The following is a 20,024-nucleotide window of genomic DNA, read 5'->3' as shown; positions in this document are numbered from 1 at the left end:
AGTCCCTTACGGCCAACTGTGGAAACTCCAAGCAGACTTGATGCGCTTCACCTGGAACTATGAGAAACACAGAGTGCCCCGTCCGGTGATGGTGGCCTTCCGATCAGAGGGGGGCTGGCATTCCCAGATCTGGTGAAATATTATCAGGCAACCCAACTAAGAGCAATTACCTCTTGGTTTCCCCAAAGAGCGTACAACAAATGGACGGAAATAGAGAAGATTTGGTTAGCACCCACACACCCAAATAGCTTACTCTGGAGCGCAGGGGCAGAGGTGGACCCAGAGAGACTCCTGGGGTCGATGACCTTACTTAGATCATTGTGGCATAAACTCTCTCGAAACCATGGGCTCAGCTCGGAGATGTCGCCTCTTACCTCCTTTCTATATAATCCGAAAATGCCAGTGGGCCTTACACACGAGATGTCTCTTCCCTGGGAAACACGGGACCTCTTTCACTTTAGTCACTTGTTAGATCCTAGATCTCATAAATTGTTATTGTTCACTCAACTACGTGACGAATATGACTTGCCTCGCCAGATATTTTATGGTTATCTGCAAATACGGCACTACGCACAATCCATAGCCCAGAGGCTTCAGTTCTCGGCGCCATCACCCTTCAAGAGCATAATTCTAGAAGGAAAAGCAGGCCGGGGCTTGATATCTGATATATACCGGCTTCTCAACTCCTACTCTTTTGGCATTCAGGGCAAACATGCATACATGCTCCTTTGGGAGAGGACGCTGGGGGAGGAATTCCCGGAGGCGACATGGCGGGTGATCTGGTCCCAGGCAGCAAAAAGTTCCTATTGTACTCTATACAAGGAGAATGCGTATAAAATGTTGTACTTTTGGTATTTAACAACGGATAGACTCCATGCTATATACCCGTCCTGCTCAGATAGATGCTGGCACTGCCGTAGAGACAGGGGCACCCTTCTACACGTGTACTGGAGCTGTCATGGAAAAAATGACAGCCAGGTTGCAGGACTGGTTGGAAATGCATAATATGATCTGGGACGAATGACACCGCAATGTGGATCCACCGTGAGCCAGAGGGGGGACACCCACCCTCACACCCCACCCATCCCCTCCCCCTATTCTCCCCCTTCTTTTTTTCCTTCTTTCCACTCTACATGTCTGCTTTTTTGTTGCCCCCACTCCCCTGATCTCTCTTGATCTGGAGAGGGAAGCTGTTAGTTAATTTTTGAAATGAGACACTTTATAGTATGTACTGGTTACATCTCTGTTCTAGCATTGCATGTATGTCACAATGCTCAGGCTTTGTTCAACTGATTTATGATAACTTCAATAAAACGTTATTTGAGAAAGTAATTGGTTCCATAAGGCTGGTGCCCCCTACATATGATCGTGCTCAGGCAAGTAGTCCCTCAGGCACCAAATATTAATCTGTGGGAGATGGGACACAATGTGTCTTGAGACCCATATCTGACAGCACCTGTGAAACACCTGTGTCTGAGTTTGATTCTTTTTTTGTTGATACAGAGCCACTTTGTCCAGTTCTTCCCTATACCTTTAAGGAGGGATGGCTCCCTCCAGGCATACCTGCCCTTAATCTATCCATTATTATTTAAACTATATTTTCAAAAGTATTAGGATGCTTGCCTTTACACGCACAAGAACTTTAATGGGCATGCCAGTCTTAGTTCGTAGGGTTCAATATTGACTTTACCCAACCTTTGCGGCTATAACAGATTCAACTTTCAGAAGGCTGTCCACAAAGCTTTAGAATGTCTATTGGAATGTTTGATCATTATTTCAGAAGAACATTTGTGAGGTCAGGCACTAATGTTGGATGATAAGGCCTGGCTCGCAGTCTTCGCTCTAATTAATCCAAAAGCTGTTCTATCGGGTTGAGGTTAGGACTCTGAGCAGGCCAGCCAAGTTCCTCCACCCCAAAACTCACTCATTCATGTATTTATGGACCTTGCTTTGTGGACTGGTGCACAGGACATGTTGGGCCATCCCGAAACTGTTCCCACAAAGTTGGGAGCATGAAATTGTCCAAAATGTCTTGGTATGCTGACGCCTTAAGAGTTCCCTTCACTGGAACTAAGGGGCCAAGCCCAACCTCTGAAAAACAACCCCACACCATAATCCCTCTCCACCAAATGATTTGGACCAGTGCACAAGGCAAGTTCCATAAAGATATGGATGAGCAAGTTTGGAGTGGGGGAACTTGACTGACCTCAACCCGATAGAACACCTTTCGGATGAATTAGAGTGGGGACTGCGAGCCAGGCCTTCTCATTCACATCAGTGACTGAACTCACAACTGCGCTTCTGGAAGAATGGTCAAACATTCCCTAATGCCGCGTACACACGATCAGACTATCCAGCGGACTTAGTCTGGCAGACCTGCCCACACACAACCGGACTTTTCCAATGGACTAGGTCCGCCGGACTATGGCGGGAGTCCGCCGTACTTTTGAAATGAACGGACTTGCCCACACACGGAGGAAAGTCCGTTCATTTTGAACGTGACTCCAGGCATCCGGGACTAGCGAAGGAAGTCAATGGCCCCGTAACCTGGTATGGACTTAAAGGGGAAGCCCTACGCTGAAAAAATGGCGTGGGGTCCCCCAAAAGCCCATATCAGACCCTTATCCGAGCACGCAGTCAGGCCGGACAGGAAAGGGGGTGGGGATGAGTGAGCGCCCCCCCGAGCCATACCAGGCCGCATGCCCTCAACATGGGAAAGTGCTTTGGGGAAGGGGAGGCAGCCCCACCCCAAAGCACCTTGTCCCCATGTTGATGAGGACAAGGGCCTCTTCCCGACAACCCTGGCCATTGATTGTCGGGGTCTGCGGGTGGGGGGCTTATTGGAATCCGAGAGCCCCCTTTAATAAGGGGGTCCCCAGATACTGGCCCCCCACCCTATGTGAATGAGTACCCCTACCCATTCACCTGGTGAAAAAAATTTAAATAAAACACAACACAAGGTTTCAAAATAATTTATTGCACAGTTCCGGGGGTCTTCTTCTGACTTCGGGGGTGTTGTTCCCCTCTTCAGGGGGTCTTGTCCCCCTCTTCGGTTCTTCTTGCTGGGTCTCTGCTTTCTTCCTTTAGCTCTTTTAGTAGTGATGGCCCGGTCTTCTGTCACCGCCGCCTCTTTTTCTGACTTTGGGCGTCTTGTCCCCGTCTTCAGTTCTGCTTGCCGGGCCTCCGCTCCTTCTTCCAGCTCTTTTACTAGCGGTGGCCCGGTCTTCTGTCGCCGCCGTCTCTTCTTCTCTTCCTTTAGGCATATTTGCCCTTAATCTATCCATTATTTATATGTGCTTCAACTTGGGGCACTCTCAAAATTATAGAGTTAAAGTGGTTGTAAACTCTCCCCCACAACTTTTTCCAATGTAAATCAGTATAAAAAAAACCCTAATGAACACTGCTTGTAGAGATCTCCTTATTTGCTTAGTATTGTTGTAATCCTTTTTGTTCTTTAGAATGATGTCACTGATCTCCCCTGATTTCCCCTGATTTACGTCACACTCTCTATGTGCTGTCTGTTAACATGTGCTATAAAACAAGTCAGCTATGAACAGGGAAGCAGGGTTGCCATAGAAACGTTGGATTGAGAAGAATTGAGAAGGAGGCTTGCTTAACAGTACAGGAAGTGCTCAATGTAAGGGCGGAAACACACTCCACTGTGGACTCAGAAAACAATACTTAAGATGGTGCTGCCTAACCCCTGGAAAAGTTTTTTTTTTTTAAAGTTTCTTGATAATTACTTATTATAATGGACTAAATGAAAAGAAACATCAAACTGGGGGAGTTTACTTCTTCTTTAAGACTGCAGTACACTGGGGTGCCATGACATGGCTGCTGCAGTTTAGACATATATTTGCAAATATAAAAATAAAGTGCAGCGCTTAAGGAATAAAGTGCAATCTGTGTATTACACAGTGTATGTGCGTAATGAAAAATTATGAAATTGAGGGGGGGTGCATGCGCAAAGCCGAAAGGAGCGGACACACAAACACCCGCACCTAAATAACACATACCTGTGCCCGACAGCATTCCTGATCTAGGGGGGTTCATCCCCGGTGGTCCTAGGCTAAATATGAAGCCTCAATCCAACAAGACATTGCCACCTTACAACATATCTAAAATGGAAAAGAAAAAAGGAGAGAACTGCGCAATCCCTAATATTTCTATTAGGATATAAGCCACCCCAAAAAGATGTGCTTCTTATGGCTTTAAAATTCAAAAACAAATCTAATAACTAAATGTGACATAAAACAATGCCTACAACTTGTGAAGTGAACATATATACTGACCCTCGTTTACCATAAACCCTAAAATAAATATGTAATGCTGGGTCTATAGTACCAAGAATTCAAAAAAGAAAACATGTGAAATTGAGTCTGATGTGACTATACATTGTGAAAAAGTGAAACAGCATAAATGTGACAATATTATAAAGTCCTTTTATGAGTCCAACGAAAAACACCACGTGTTCAATGGAAATGGTCCAATCCGAGACCCTATGGATTAGCGTGAAACAAGACCAGGTGTACCTCCATCAAACAGATAGCCCTAGCCCCTTACCAGATGCCCCAGTAAGGAGCGCTTTATCACAAATCAGGTCAGAAGATAGGTCAATCTTGAACCATCCCAATGGAACATTCTATCGTAAACCAGGATAGGGGATACGCCAGCCTTAAACCATCCAAACCAGGGGAAAACACTTTATGGAGCAGGACTCATGTGTATTTCATTGGAGAATCAAAAAGGTCCACCATAGAAAGGAAAAGATACTCCAAATAGTGTAAAATCGTTTAATAAAAACACAAAAATAAAAGGAAATACACTTACAAACGTAAGGAAACACAGGGCATATCATCAAAATGGGCAGGCGTCGGCCGATCGCGAACTCCAAACGATATCCCTTCCGGTACCAGTTCAATTGAGGCAAAAAAGCGTGTCACACCACCCAACGTGTTTCGTGAAAGAGTCACGTCGTCTGGGGTATATCTAAAATGGAGCCACAGCCGTCTGCCTCAGGAACTTCCAGCAGAGCTGCTAAGAATTTAAAGGCGCATACTCTCTCATAGGCTCAGTCAAATAACTCAGATTTAGACAGTGAGAATTTGGAGGGCACATCTCAGGATGAAATAGCTTCACCAGCTTTGTTATAGCAAATAGAAAAAATGCTTCAAAAAGCATTGAAACGCACATCAGACTATATTACAAATAGCCTCACCAAGGAGATTATAGAAATGGGTCAACACATGTCAATACATGTCGACACTTGAATCCAGAGTAGATGACATGGAAAATTATACCATGAATTGTTCTACAGAAATTGAAAATCTCAAGGAAGAAAATTACATTTTACAGATGAGACTGGAGGACTATGAAAACCGTGCTAGACGCTCCAATCTGCGCATTAGAGGTATTTCTGAAACTGTAATTGACATGCAAGCCACTATAACAGCAGGATAAACAATCAGCTATGCCTGTGGAGTGTCTGGAAAGGGACAGGTTTCATCAGACAAATCTTCTACACTTCCAGGGAGAAACAAGTATCAGAGTTCGCACAAGAGAAGCTGCTTTTGATCTCTTGACCCTGTTCCTGATGATTCCATGGACTGAAGAAAGATTTTTCATAAATCCATATTTCTATGATTTATTTTTTTCCTTATCACATAATCAATAAGGCAATTATAAAGTTCTGATTTTTATTATCTCTCTTTTTTGTAATTTGCTACCTTATTGAGATACTTTAGTTATCTCACCAGTTTGTTAGCATAGAATGTTGTGGATACAATTCTATTCCAAATTTAAAATTGATGGCTTTAGGGATACCTTGGTTCACTTTTCAGCAGCCATATTTATTTTCTGTTAGACGGGGAATTGGATGTGACCTGGCACACTCACTTAACAAACATGGCGACCTCCATCCCTAAATTCATTTATAATAAAGGAGAGGTAGTTGGGACTTTGAGTGAGGCCCACCATGTCAGATAAGAACAGGATCAACACATAAAAAAATTACATTACATGATTTATTGTTACAGTCTAAAATTCATATCAGATTCTTGAGAGAAACATTGTATCAAATAAATAGGTAGTCACATGACTTAAACTAAGATATGCTGTTCATAGAATGCAATTCAATTGAAAAATAGATATGTTAAATGTACATGATGAAATAAATTGATAGAAAATATATAATAGGAACAGGTAACTGTTGATATCTAGTGCCACTCAACACGTTTCTTGGCATTTCAGCCATTCATTAGGAGTGTAATGATGTAATATACTAGAAAGGGAAATAAATATTGGTTATTGATGATGCCCTCTAAATGAGGGGGGTAAAAAGATTTATATCCCAACAAAGTGGGGCATAAAGAGACCGAGAACAGCACTCAAAGGACAGCAAGGCTGTCATAGCATCATCCAGTGTAGTATGTGTGCACATGACGTGCACAGTGTCCTATGAGGAACGTGTCAAAAATAAATGAGTTGATAAAGAGGTTGAATGGTGTGAAAGAAATATATCTCTAAGTGTCCCACAGGGGAACTACATGAAGGTGTGAATGTATAATTAAACCCAGTAAAAAAGAAAACATACCAAAAGGTGGTGACTGAACTCCCGACAAAATATGTGAATAGGGAAATAAATAAACCCCAATGTTGACCAGTAAGTGATATGTGTGGACCCATACAGATCAACGTGTGCTTCCATGTGGTTGAATCAAGAAAATGAACCACCGGTGGTCCCAGGCCACTATATAATCCTGGCTCAAGGAGGGGCCCCATCTAGGTCATGCTTGATTGGCCAAGCTACAAGAGAGAGGCGAGGAAAGGAATCACAAAGCCGTCAGCAGTGGGTCCCCTACAATCATGCTAGTGGCCATAGATGGAAAAAAATGTCAAATGATATCAGCCACATTGCGAATGTGATGAGGTATCCAATGCTATCAAAACATTGAAACTAAAGAAGAGACCTGGCCCAGATGGATTTTCCACACTTTATTACCGTACATATATAGAAACACTTTCATCCGTTTTAACTAACACCTTCAACTCTCTCCTTTCAGGACATTCTTTTAGACAAGAATCCTTGATGGTGATTATTTGTATGCTACCAAACCTAACACTGATGACACCATTTGTTCGAATTATCACCCTATTTTCCTATTAAATATAGATATCAAAATATTAGCCCAAATTCTTGCTACTAGACTTAATGCATTCATCTGTGAAATTATTTATAGAGATCAAGTAGGATTTATCCCTATTCAACAAGCTAGCAATAATATTAGACGTGCAACCCTTTTTATCACATGCTGCTAAATTGCACTGCATCCTAGCCTACTTCCTCTCACTAGATATAAAAAAAGTATTTGATTCTATTTCTTGGTCCTATATGCACTATACCCTTAGAAAATGGGGTTTTGTCAAGGATGCACGTCAAGGATGCTCGCTCTCTTCATCTATTGTTTATTGAGCCCTTGACACTAAGAATAACAATGAAGCCTTCTATTACATAACTGGAACTGAGAACTGGGAGGATATCACCACAAATGATGTTTATTTGGCGATGGCATCCTTTTATTTTTGTCCTCGCCTCAAGTCTCTGTTCCTAACCTTATATTAAAAAAATATTTGACCATTTCAGGTCTTACGGTTAATATCCAAAAATCTACAAAAATTAATATTTCATTAACTATTACTGAAAAACTAGCTGTACGGGAGTCCGTTACCCTTTAAATGGGCTACACACAGAATCCCTTATTTAGGTATCCAGCTCACTGCCAATAACTTAGATTTATTTTCCACCAATTATTATCCTACTTTATTATAACTAACTACAAATTTGCTTTTAAAATAGTCATCCATACCAATCTCATGGTTTGGAAAAAATCAATATAATAAAAATGGCTATACTCCGTAATTTTTTATACTTGTTTAGAGTTCTTCCAATACATGTTCCTGCCTATGTCTTTAGAATCATACAACAAAAATGAATACAATTTGCTTACCTAGAGAAACTTTATACCTTCTCAAAACTCACAGTGTCCTAGGATTTCCAAACTTTTCATTATATTATAAGGCTGCTCAATTGGCACAATTGACAAAATATCACACAAGTAGAAATTCCCCTATGGGTAATCATTGAAGCTATGGTTTGTGACCCTCTCTCAATACATAATAACTTGTGGTTACTTCCAATAGATCATAAGACTTTAAAGAACACAATCACTAAACATTCCCTATCTATTTGGGATAGACACAAAAACCTCAGACAATCTACAATCAACACATAATCCACTTCTTTCTTTTCTCAAAAAAACAGCTTTTTGCCCAGCATGGATATCTCCCAGATTTTTTCAGGCCTGGTCCAAAGCAGGTATAACATGCTTACACAACATCTTTTAACAACAACAATTTGTTCCTGTCTAGATTTATGTGAATCTTTCAAGGCCCCCCAATCTGAACTATTTTGTTACTTTCAAGTCAAGAATTTTTACACCCATCTTTTTAACAATAATGATATCTTCAACAATTTCTCTAAATTTGAACACATATGCATGAAAGACCCTCATGCTAAAGGCCTTATATCAACAATATACTCTCAAATGCTTATTAAATCAGATGCTAAATTACCATCTTATGTCGTTAAATGGGAAAAAGATCTTGATTGCACTATAGATAATCTTTTTCACCTAATGTAATAGATATTGAAACTGTTTACAAGGTACTTTCACGCTGGTACTTGGTTCCTGCTAGAATAGCTAAATTCACACCTGATCACCCAGGCCTCTGCTTTCGTGGCTGCTCTGAACAAGGAACTTATATGCACATATGATGTAATTGTTCTATTATACAAACCCTTTGGAAAAACGTTTTTCTACTTGCCTCAGAAATGTTTGAAAATACAATTACACCAGATCCAGTAATAGCCCTTTTACATCTAAAACTTGATTTTATGACTCATAAACAATTCAAACTGTTCACACATCTCTTGACATCCGCGAAACAGACAATAGCTAAAGCGTGGAAAACACCTTTACTGAATATAGCAGAAACCAAACACAGAATGAATCGATCATTATTACATGCAAAAATGGTAGCTTTGGATAGGGATAATTTAACAGAATTTGAGGTTGTATGGAGACCATGGGTCACACACAGTCTACTTACTAACTTTGAACATCAAGTACTCTTGTCATGGTAATTGACGCTTTTCCATACAACTACGACAATACTTTCTGAAAATGTTTTTTGCCTAGGCATTACCATACTCCCTTTACCCCTTGACCTTTCCTACTCCTTATTTTATTTTTTTGTTTTTTTTTTATTTTTAAGATTTTCTTCTTATTACTATTACATATGGTATTTGACAGCAACAGTCAGTAATGTCTTCTCAATGTTTTGAGAAGACATTAATATCATCATACTCATTAGTTCTGTAGTAGCTGTTTATGTAACAGCTTAACACCCATGCTACTTCAGACACAAACGACATATTACCCTGACGTCTGCTTGACAATGATTTTCTATTTACTGATCTAATCTACTACTGACATAGCTTAAAACTACTTTATAGAATAGTATTATCAAATATTACTGTAATTCTCTCCTCCATAGGTTATTTTGTCATTACAATGTTTCAATCTGTATTTTTTGTTATATGTGTGATTGCTATAAAACTCTTAATTGATATATTATAATTGTTGTTACCTGATCTTTCAATAAAAATCTTTGGATGAGAAAAAATATGCAATTGAAAATCACAAATACTAATTAAAGTGCAATAAGTGCCATCAATTGTGCATAACAAAAAATATATAAAAGCTGATCATGAGTCTCAAGCATATATAAAACGTTGTGGCAAAAAAGAGAAGTGCAGTTCCCTGTAAAAATTCATATAAAACTAAAGTCCATGTGCAAATTCTATAGAGAAAAGTGTGCTGTAATGATGATCAAACACCCAATGGTGTGACATCCATCACTAAAAAGCTGAAATGGAGACTTACCAGAAAGCTGGTGACCCCCCCATACTCAGGGAGGCCATACAACACTTGATTGGATCTATGATCCACTGAAGGGAAGCCTGGATGTTCTCTCGGGTGTCCTTGGTTGGTACCCCTGAAATGTGGATGGTCTCCAAAATTTTTTGGACCCAGTGGCTGTTGACCCTCCCCCACCCTTTTCACTTAGACATCATATTTATTTCTTATCTTAATTCCATTGTGTCCCTCAATGGTTGATTGAGAATATTAGCATGTTACTACCTATGATAAAATCTCTTTCTTCTAGTCCATTGAGGAACGCAGGACCTCCCACTTCTGTGTTTTTACTGACTCTGTGTACTGCTTGCTCACAAAGCTGAGGTATTCTGGATAAAGGAGCTAAAGATAAAGAGCTGGCTTATGATTTTTTTGTTTCCCAGTATCCCAGGCACTTGTATGTGGCAGCATAATCTTACTGATTTTACAAAGTTCTTATTTTTTTACTAAAACAGACCAAATTTCCTTCCAAACAGCTATAAGGAAACAAAAAGGCAGAAATTCCAATATTATAGCATATTTACTGCTGAACTGTGTGCTTTATCTGGAATTATTTTTTGGTTGAATTATTCAATGTGGTTATGAATGGAGATGAAAACTCAACCTAGTATTCCTGCCATTTAAGTCTTTGTTCAGGCATGTCCTGGTATAGGGTGACAACACTCTGTCTCTGCCCCCCAAATGTGTTCTTTCAGTGCCACCCTGTCATATGGGCTTCTGATGGAAACCACAAATGGCCATTTTAACACACAGTTTGAAGGTATGGTTTACTGTTGTCACCATTAGGAAGCCCATATTGACGCATACGTTGCAGTCATTGCTGGAGTGCATGTACAGTATGTAAAAAAGAAGTGGCTGCAGGGGATCAGCAGCACTGAGATTATAAAGGGTACAAAAAAAGAAAACAAGTATTTTATGTCAAAATAAATATATTTATGATATGCTTTGGTAAACGAAATGTCATTCAGTACTGGTTTACAAATACCATGGTGTAAGATTGTGGCATCTTTATGGCATCTAAAGAAAATAATGTGAAGCACTGCGGTATGAACGCTTCTAATATATGTTTTGAAATATTATGCCTGGAACAGCATGTATGTGTGGCTGCTGTGTTCCTCTAAGCAATGCGTAATGTGTGGTACAGGCCTGTGCTTGTATGGTGCATTGATTGTCAGTGTAAGTCACAGCCAAGGGCATAAGCAGCCTGGGGCATTTTCACATCCATCACTTCATGCTTAACTCAATTACTGCATGTGAAATTAGTTTTAACTAAAAGTGGAATAAAAAGAAAACAGTTTATTGCCATCCAGCAAAGTTTAATAATCTACCAAGATAGAGCACAGTAATATTATTGCCAAACATATTTCAGAGTGTCCCTCATACTATTTAGATCATATAGATACATATTACACATACATGTGTTTTGTATCTTTCTTTGACATTTAGGGATGTTTTATAAAAACTGGAGAAAGGAAAAAAAGGCTCTGTTAGCCATGAAAACTGATCTGAATTAAAACATGAAATTTCATTGGTTAATTTATCTTTTCTCTGATTTGATTGCATTAGTATCCTTTGCAGAATAAGAATTTTAATATTAACTTTCAGAGAAATGGTACTTATTCTTTATAGTGAGCAGAAAGAACACCATTTTACTATATGCTGCATGCATAAAAGTTGGGATAGTCTAACTTATGGCTTGCATACCACATTTAACCAATGTGGCCCTCTTTTGTTGCCCACAATGCCCTTCCTAGTGGCCTCCCTTGCTCTTGCTGGCAAAATGACAGCCGGGACTTGCCTGTCACACAGCTATCATGCATTTACCGTACAGGCTGTGGAGCATTTTTTAAATAATAGCAAGCCCAGTCATCAGTCGACAGCCATACAGGCACTTGGCTCATGCGGAACATACATGAGATTAGAAGGGATATCATGGGTGGGCTTGCTTAGAATATGGAAGAAGTCAGCCACCAGTTACGTTATTCTGGTAATTTGTTTTCTCGTACTTTTTTTTATCTATTTTGTTCATATTTAAAAATATACATTTATCTCACTGCTGTCATAAAGTAGACCAGCCAATACGACCTTGGCAGCTGCAGATTGCGGTTCCCTAATCTTGCTTGGACCCAGCGCAGAAGATTAATGTTCAAGGAAAAGCTTATTATCTTTTCAATTGTAATTTTATTAACAGCCGAAGAAGCACAAATATTCAGTCATCCATATCCAACAAGGTTTTCATATTGAAGACTGACTGTTTGTGTGTCTTCGTCTGTGAATAAAGCTATGATTAAAAAGATGAACTTTTTTACATTTTCATTTACATTTTGTTGGTTAATCATTTTTAAAAAAAATGCATAAAATTGCCCTTTTATCTATCCTTTCAGGCCCTTGGGTCAAATCCTAGAAAACAAATCTCAGATTTTTTTCTTATGGCTGCACGCCAGCTTATTACAAAATTTTTGAAAAGTGATGTTAGTCTACGCTTAACATGTGGGTAGATACCCTTAACGGCATCATGCTTATGGAAGAGATGTAGGCAAGAGAAATGGATATGTGGGAAAAGCATAATAAGTTGTGGTATGTAAATTCTCCATTATTCCTCTTCCAAAAAATTTAGGAGGAGACTTCCGCTATGATGCTTCTATGGATCTCTCTATCCATTATGGATCTCCAGTGGTACATCGGTTGGGACTGCTCTTACTACTGTGATGCTATAGTCTTTACATATTTTATGGTTTGATAATAACAGATGCTGTATCTACTTTTCTGTTTTTTCTTTACTCTCGTTCTACTCTCTTTCTTCTTCTCTGCGCTGTTTCTTTTTCTTTATTATTTAATTTTACTCACCTGTCATTGCATCGATTTGTTATGTTCTCAATAATTAAAGGAAAGAGGGCTTAAATGGGAATACCGGGTAGTCGCTCACACCAACCCCATATGTAGTTCCATTCGGCCATATAATAAATTGGACTATACCGGTACTTGGTAATGGAAAAACACTAATAAAATTTAAAATCAATATAATGTTTAATAAAGATATAAAACAAAACAACACTGAAATATCACTTGAAGGAGTACAATAATATGCACATCACAGTTGAGGTATTCCTGACGGGTTCTCCATAGGGAACATTCAACCGTAGAGAGTGCACAATAAATTTCCTCGACTAGTTTCGCGGGAAAAGGCCCGCTTCTTCAGGAGGATATCTATATAAAAGTATCACAGTCATTAAACAATACACACATGTAAAGATATAAGCAATACAGTTATCATAATGTTATTGATTTTACATACACAAATTCCCTATATGTTTAAAAGAGGAGGTCAGCTCACCCTACTTCAAGGAACAGGCTGCAGGTAAGGAGATCCGCAAAGTCCCCCCACGGTGAACATGGGGGATTGGTAAACGCCGGCTCTGGATAAATAATATTATAATAATTTATCAATTAGGAGGGGTATATCTTGAATTAAGGAAGAAAGGGGAAGGGGGGGAGAGAGAAAGAAGAGGAAGAAAGACCTCGTGAGGGTAAAACCGTGATATTGAGTGGCTAGAAAAGTGAGGAGGGGGGGGGGGGGGAAAGAAGAGGGAAGGGGAAAGGGAAAGGGGAAGGAAGGGAAAAAGGGGAGGGAAGGGGAGGGGGGGGGAAGGGGGGGGAGGGGGTGGGAGGAGTGAGGTGAAATGCTCCAGGTGACTACATATAATTACCAGAGGTATAAGGTCGAAAGTGATTAAACCATACTATTTGATATAAATGTGTGAAAATTATTAGCAAAGCAAACGTGAATAGTCAAGTGTATCCATGTGGATTGAGCAGTGTAAAAGGAGGAAAGGAAAGAAACCCTTCACCCCAATAAGGATCCTTAATTCCAGAGAGGGTTACAATAAGAACGAATCGGCTTACCAACAAGCCAATCAAGAGATCGTATAAAGACAGGACATCAAGGTTGAGCTGGTTAAACAAGCTTGTAAGGATATTGTACCGTTCGCTGAGTATCAAATACCAGGTCCACTGTTAGATAGCTTAATGGCCATCAATACTGCAAAAGGTATATAAAACATTTGAATATAGACAAGGTAAAAGGCCGACGGGCATTATAAAGCCAAAACGTCAGAGAAAATTTTTTGGATAAATTCATAAGTAAGTAACATCATATAAAGTGGTTACCTGTCAGCGGGGACAATATCCTAATACAGCCCTGATGGAGTCCGTGCGAACCTGTCCATTCAGCGGTCAAACAGACCGTTAAATAGACTCCCCAACACACATAGCGTCTGACGTCCGCCGGAAATCGGCGGCGTCCGACGTCGTGTGGTCCGCCTCTCCGCACCGCGCAGGCGTACTAAACGATCGCTACTGCGCAGGTGCGTCTGTTCGGCGGTCTGATAGAACGCCAGAACAGATTGCCTAGCAACCACTACGTCGGACGTACGTCAAGTCCCGGCGGCGTCCGAACGTCATGTGGTCTGTTACCCCACACTGCGCAGGTGCAGTACTATACTGTTACTGCGCCAGTGCGCAAGGGAAACACTGACGGATCAATGATCCAGAGGTTAATCCTTGCAAGTCGGGCGATTAGTTCGTCCAGACCAGGGGGAACACATGTCCACCGGGGGGAAAAAAGTTAAGGACACTCCATATCACCCGCAAAACGTTGTCCCTCAACCCTAGGGGTCAAAGCACATCTCCCCACATACAAGGGAAATTATAACAAGGGAAACAAAAAACATATCCATAAAATATAACATAATATACATCATTTTTAATATACAGAGAAATATATATATATATATAACCAGGGGATATAGTCCCCAGAAAAAAGGAAGAAACGTACACCAGAGAATTACTTAGGTAACCATATTTACAGGTATAGAGAGGGGGGGGGGAGGAGGGGGGGGGGGGAGGAGAAAAAGAAGGGGAAAAGAAAAGAAGGGGGGGGGTTTTGGTTTTTTGGGTGGTATGTTAAACATCATCTATTATAAAAACGGTTTGTAAGAAATTGTCTCGTTGAGACCTGGTGGTAGGGTGGCGTTGAGTCGTTCGATCCACAGAGTTTCCCTCTGTAGGATCGTTCGATCCCAATTTCCACCCCTAGGGTTTGGAGAGACTACTTCGAGGACAAAGAATTGGATCACTGTGGTGTCAAAACGATGGTAAAAGCCAATATGTCTACCAATTGTGGTAAGTTTCCCACTTTCTGAATAGTATAAGTGGTCACCAATCCTCTGTCTAAGCTCTCGGATAGTCTTTCCAACATAAAAAGCTCCACATCTACAAGTCATAAAATATATAACACCCTTCGTACTGCAATCAGAGAATGTACGAGATAGAAAAACTTCTCCATTAGGTAGAGTGAATTGGTTACCTTCCAAGATCCATGGACAGCGGGAGCAGTTATTACATTTAAATGTACCTCTAGAATGATTATGCATGGAGCTAGTAGGTGTATAATGACTGTGCATTAAACGATCCCGAAGGGAACATGCTCTTCGAAAGACTAGTTCAGGAGTAGGCCGTACATATTTGGCTAGAACATGATGCTCCGTGAGTAAGTGCCAGTTTTTTGTGAGGATATTGCGAAGAGTTTTATGATGAGCAGAATATGTTGTATTGAATCTCAATGATTCATTACTTGGCGTCTTAGATCGTTTATGTAGTAAAGTGTCTCTCGAATGAGACACGGCCTTATTAAAGGCTTTCCTCAAGTTAGTGGGGGAGTAACCCCTGGCTAATAGGCGATCATGTAAAGCATCAGCTTGAATTTTAAAGTCAACATCTCGGCTGCAGTTTCTGCGTAATCGCAGAAACTGTGCAAACGGAATGCTGCGCACCAGGGGTTCCGGGTGGGCACTGGTGGCAAACAGTAGAGTATTGCCTGCGGTGGGTTTGCGATAGAGATCCGTATATAAAGTGCCATCAGGCTGCTTTATGATAACCAGATCCAGAAATGGAATCCGCTCGGTATCGAAAGTAAAAGTAAATTTCAAATTAAATTCATTGTCATCTAATTCTTGCATGAGTTGGAGGAATCTTTCCTTAGTTCCAGTCCATACCATAAATAAATCATCTAAATAGCGATACCATAGGAGGGCGTCTTCCAGGAATGGAGCAAGACTATCATCAGAGTGAATCTGTCTCTCCACACCCCCAAAAAATAAATTTGCATAAGCTGGGGCACAGGAGGTCCCCATGGCAACGCCTTGAGTTTGCAAATAAAGCTGATCATTAAAAGTAAAGTAGTTCTTTGTTAGTATAAATTCCAACAGTGCTAAAATAAATTCATTAAATGGCCATGTACTTATCTCCTGTTCATGTAGAAAGGATCCAGCCGTCCGGATGCCCTGCCCGTGGGGGATACTCGAGTAAAGAGCCTCGATATCAATCGCCACGAGCAGGGCATCCGGAGGGATCTGGATCCCCTCCAGATGTTGCAACAAGTCCGTCGTGTCCTTAATGTAAGAGGGGAGTCTTCGCACATGTGGCATTAGATAAGCGTCTACCAGTTTACTAGCATGATCTGTCAATGAATCAATCCCCGAGACAATTGGCCTACCAGGGGGTAATGGTAAATTTTTGTGCGTCTTCGGAAGGGCGTAAAAGGTAGGAACCATCGGAAATTTAGGGATCAGGAATTCTAATGTATCTCTGTCAATAAGGCCTGCCATAAATGCCTCAGTGCAGAGAAAACAGAGTTCCTGATGAAATGAAATGGGTACTGATTGGTCAATCGGACGATACCAGGTAGAGTTATTGAGAATGGTCATACACATGGTCTGGTACTGGTGGTGTGTCATAACGACAATATTCCCACCTTTGTCCGACTGTTTAATGATCAAGTCAGGATGTCTTTGTAAAGTTTTCAATGCTTGAATCTGTCGAACATCAAGGTTAGGGGTAACATCATGCCAATGCTGTCGTTTCAGATCTCTTATTGTAGTTTGGAGAAAAGTCCAAATGGTAGGACATATCATGAGGTCAGGGAATCTACAGGAGCGTAATTTAAATTTCTTAGAAACCGACTCTAAATGTTCTATGTGGGTGGGTGAGGATGTGTTGGAAGGTGTGGTTTGTGAAATAGGGTCTTCAATAGCTCCTTCGTCATAGAGGAGCATAAGATCCCGTAATGCCCGGAATTCCGCCATACTAAAGTGTTTAGTGCGTTCTGTAAGTTCACGTTCTAAATTCAAATTGGTGCGATCTTTGTCAAATAAAAACTTAAATGTGAGATTCCGTGCAAACAAATATAAATCTTTTATGGTTTCATTAACTTTTAATCTGTCCAATGGGCAAAACCCTAGGCCCAAGTGAAGTACTGACATTTCTTCGTCTGACAACCGATAGGGGGTCAGATTTAGGATATTACGGTTGGTGTCGGATTGGGAATATGTGGTGGTGCTGGTGCTGTTTTGAGAATATAAGAATCCAGATTCCCTTGTTGTTTTTTTAGGTCTAAAAAAATCATATCCTCATTTATTTTTGTGTGTTTGTTAGTCATTAATGTTGAATTCAAAACCTTTGGAATAGTACCATGAAGTGTGGGATGGCCCATAGTCCCCTCTATTGAGGGAGTAGCCTCAATAGGTATTTGTGTGGCAGGAGTACGTGCCGGTTTAGGGGGTTTTGAACCCTTTCTATCTTTTTTAGGATTCACAGGTGGAGTGCTACCACCATAACGTAGTCTTTTACGGGTAGAATTTACTGTTGGGGTAACCGAAGGTCTGGGGTTACTTGGTAGTGAATAAGTTGATGTCAGAGAGGAGTCAGATTCTGTCTCCATTGTTGGATTTCTGAAGGTATTAAATCGAGGAGGAAGCTTTCTCCCCAAATTCCTATTTGACCAACGGTATGCATAGCCTTCAGTGAAGGCAGATTTATCTCTATTAAATTTGATCTGTTTTTTTGTGATAATAGATTTATTCAGAATTTCCAACCGATCTCTTAATTCCTTCCATTTGGGATCAAAAGATGGGTTGTCCTTTAGATACATATAATCAGTATTCAGTCGTTCAATCTCTTTATCCAATAAAGTCATATCCAAACCATATTGGTTAATCAGAGTTTTCATAAGATCAAGACTGCAATTAGTCAAGATGTTCTCCCAAGTTTTCCTAAAATCCGGCGAAGGGTCTTTTAGGGTTGGAAAAATTTGGTTTCGCAAACCTATAGGACAGATACAATCAGTAACATATATCTTAAAGTATTCGATATGCCAATGTAGATGGGATTTACGTTTCAATAATCCATAAATCTTATAAAAATAGGTTTTCAGATCATCCTCAACTTTATGTTCATTAAGGCAGGCAGTTTTCAGATTTGTCATAAATTCTCCCCAATCCGTATTTAAAGTATCCATAACAACAACGGGGGGGGGGGGGGGAGGGGGGAGGGGGGAGAAAAGGGAAGGAGAGAAATAGGGGAAGGTTAGGGAAAGAAACAGTCCCTAAATTTTTCTATGGTGACATGACTACACAGAGAAGAAAAAGTACAATAATTATCATAACAATATAGTAAATAATAGAGGCACTCCAACAATCAATCACCAATTAAGTTCCCAATTAGGTGAATGAATCAAATGGGTGTGTTATCCACCCTATCCTAAATCACATATTATGAGTATCGCCTCTGGTCTAAATTTTTATAAATATTGTATAATGTACCATCATCCAGAATTTGTAGTTAAAGGAAAGAGGGCTTAAATGGGAATACCGGGTAGTCGCTCACACCAACCCCATATGTAGTTCCATTCGGCCATATAATAAATTGGACTATACCGGTACTTGGTAATGGAAAAACACTAATAAAATTTAAAATCAATATAATGTTTAATAAAGATATAAAACAAAACAACACTGAAATATCACTTGAAGGAGTACAATAATATGCACATCACAGTTGAGGTATTCCTGACGGGTTCTCCATAGGGAACATTCAACCGTAGAGAGTGCACAATAAATTTCCTCGACTAGTTTCGCGGGAAAAGGCCCGCTTCTTCAGGAGGATATCTATATAAAAGTATCACAGTCATTAAACAATACACACATGTAAAGATATAAGCAATACAGTTATCATAATGTTATTGATTTTACATACACAAATTCCCTATATGTTTAAAAGAGGAGGTCAGCTCACCCTACTTCAAGGAACAGGCTGCAGGTAAGGAGATCCGCAAAGTCCCCCCACGGTGAACATGGGGGATTGGTAAACGCCGGCTCTGGATAAATAATATTATAATAATTTATCAATTAGGAGGGGTATATCTTGAATTAAGGAAGAAAGGGGAAGGGGGGGAGAGAGAAAGAAGAGGAAGAAAGACCTCGTGAGGGTAAAACCGTGATATTGAGTGGCTAGAAAAGTGAGGAGGGGGGGGGGGAAAGAAGAGGGAAGGGGAAAGGGAAAGGGGAAGGAAGGGAAAAAGGGGAGGGGAAGGGGAGGGGGGGGGGAAGGGGGGGGAGGGGGGTGGGAGGAGTGAGGTGAAATGCTCCAGGTGACTACATATAATTACCAGAGGTATAAGGTCAAAAGTGATTAAACCATACTATTTGATATAAATGTGTGAAAATTATTAGCAAAGCAAACGTGAATAGTCAAGTGTATCCATGTGGATTGAGCAGTGTAAAAGGAGGAAAGGAAAGAAACCCTTCACCCCAATAAGGATCCTTAATTCCAGAGAGGGTTACAATAAGAACGAATCGGCTTACCAACAAGCCAATCAAGAGATCGTATAAAGACAGGACATCAAGGTTGAGCTGGTTAAACAAGCTTGTAAGGATATTGTACCGTTCGCTGAGTATCAAATACCAGGTCCACTGTTAGATAGCTTAATGGCCATCAATACTGCAAAAGGTATATAAAACATTTGAATATAGACAAGGTAAAAGGCCGACGGGCATTATAAAGCCAAAACGTCAGAGAAAAATTTTTTGGATAAATTCATAAGTAAGTAACATCATATAAAGTGGGTTACCTGTCAGCGGGGACAATATCCTA

Source organism: Lithobates pipiens, unplaced genomic scaffold, assembly GCF_037356315.1.
Source record: "Lithobates pipiens isolate NorthernLeopardFrog02 unplaced genomic scaffold, aLitPip1_a1.2 Scaffold_8, whole genome shotgun sequence".
NCBI lineage: Eukaryota > Metazoa > Chordata > Amphibia > Anura > Ranidae > Lithobates > Lithobates pipiens.
The sequence above is the reverse complement of the archived record's forward strand: the minus strand, read 5'-3'. Positions refer to the sequence as shown.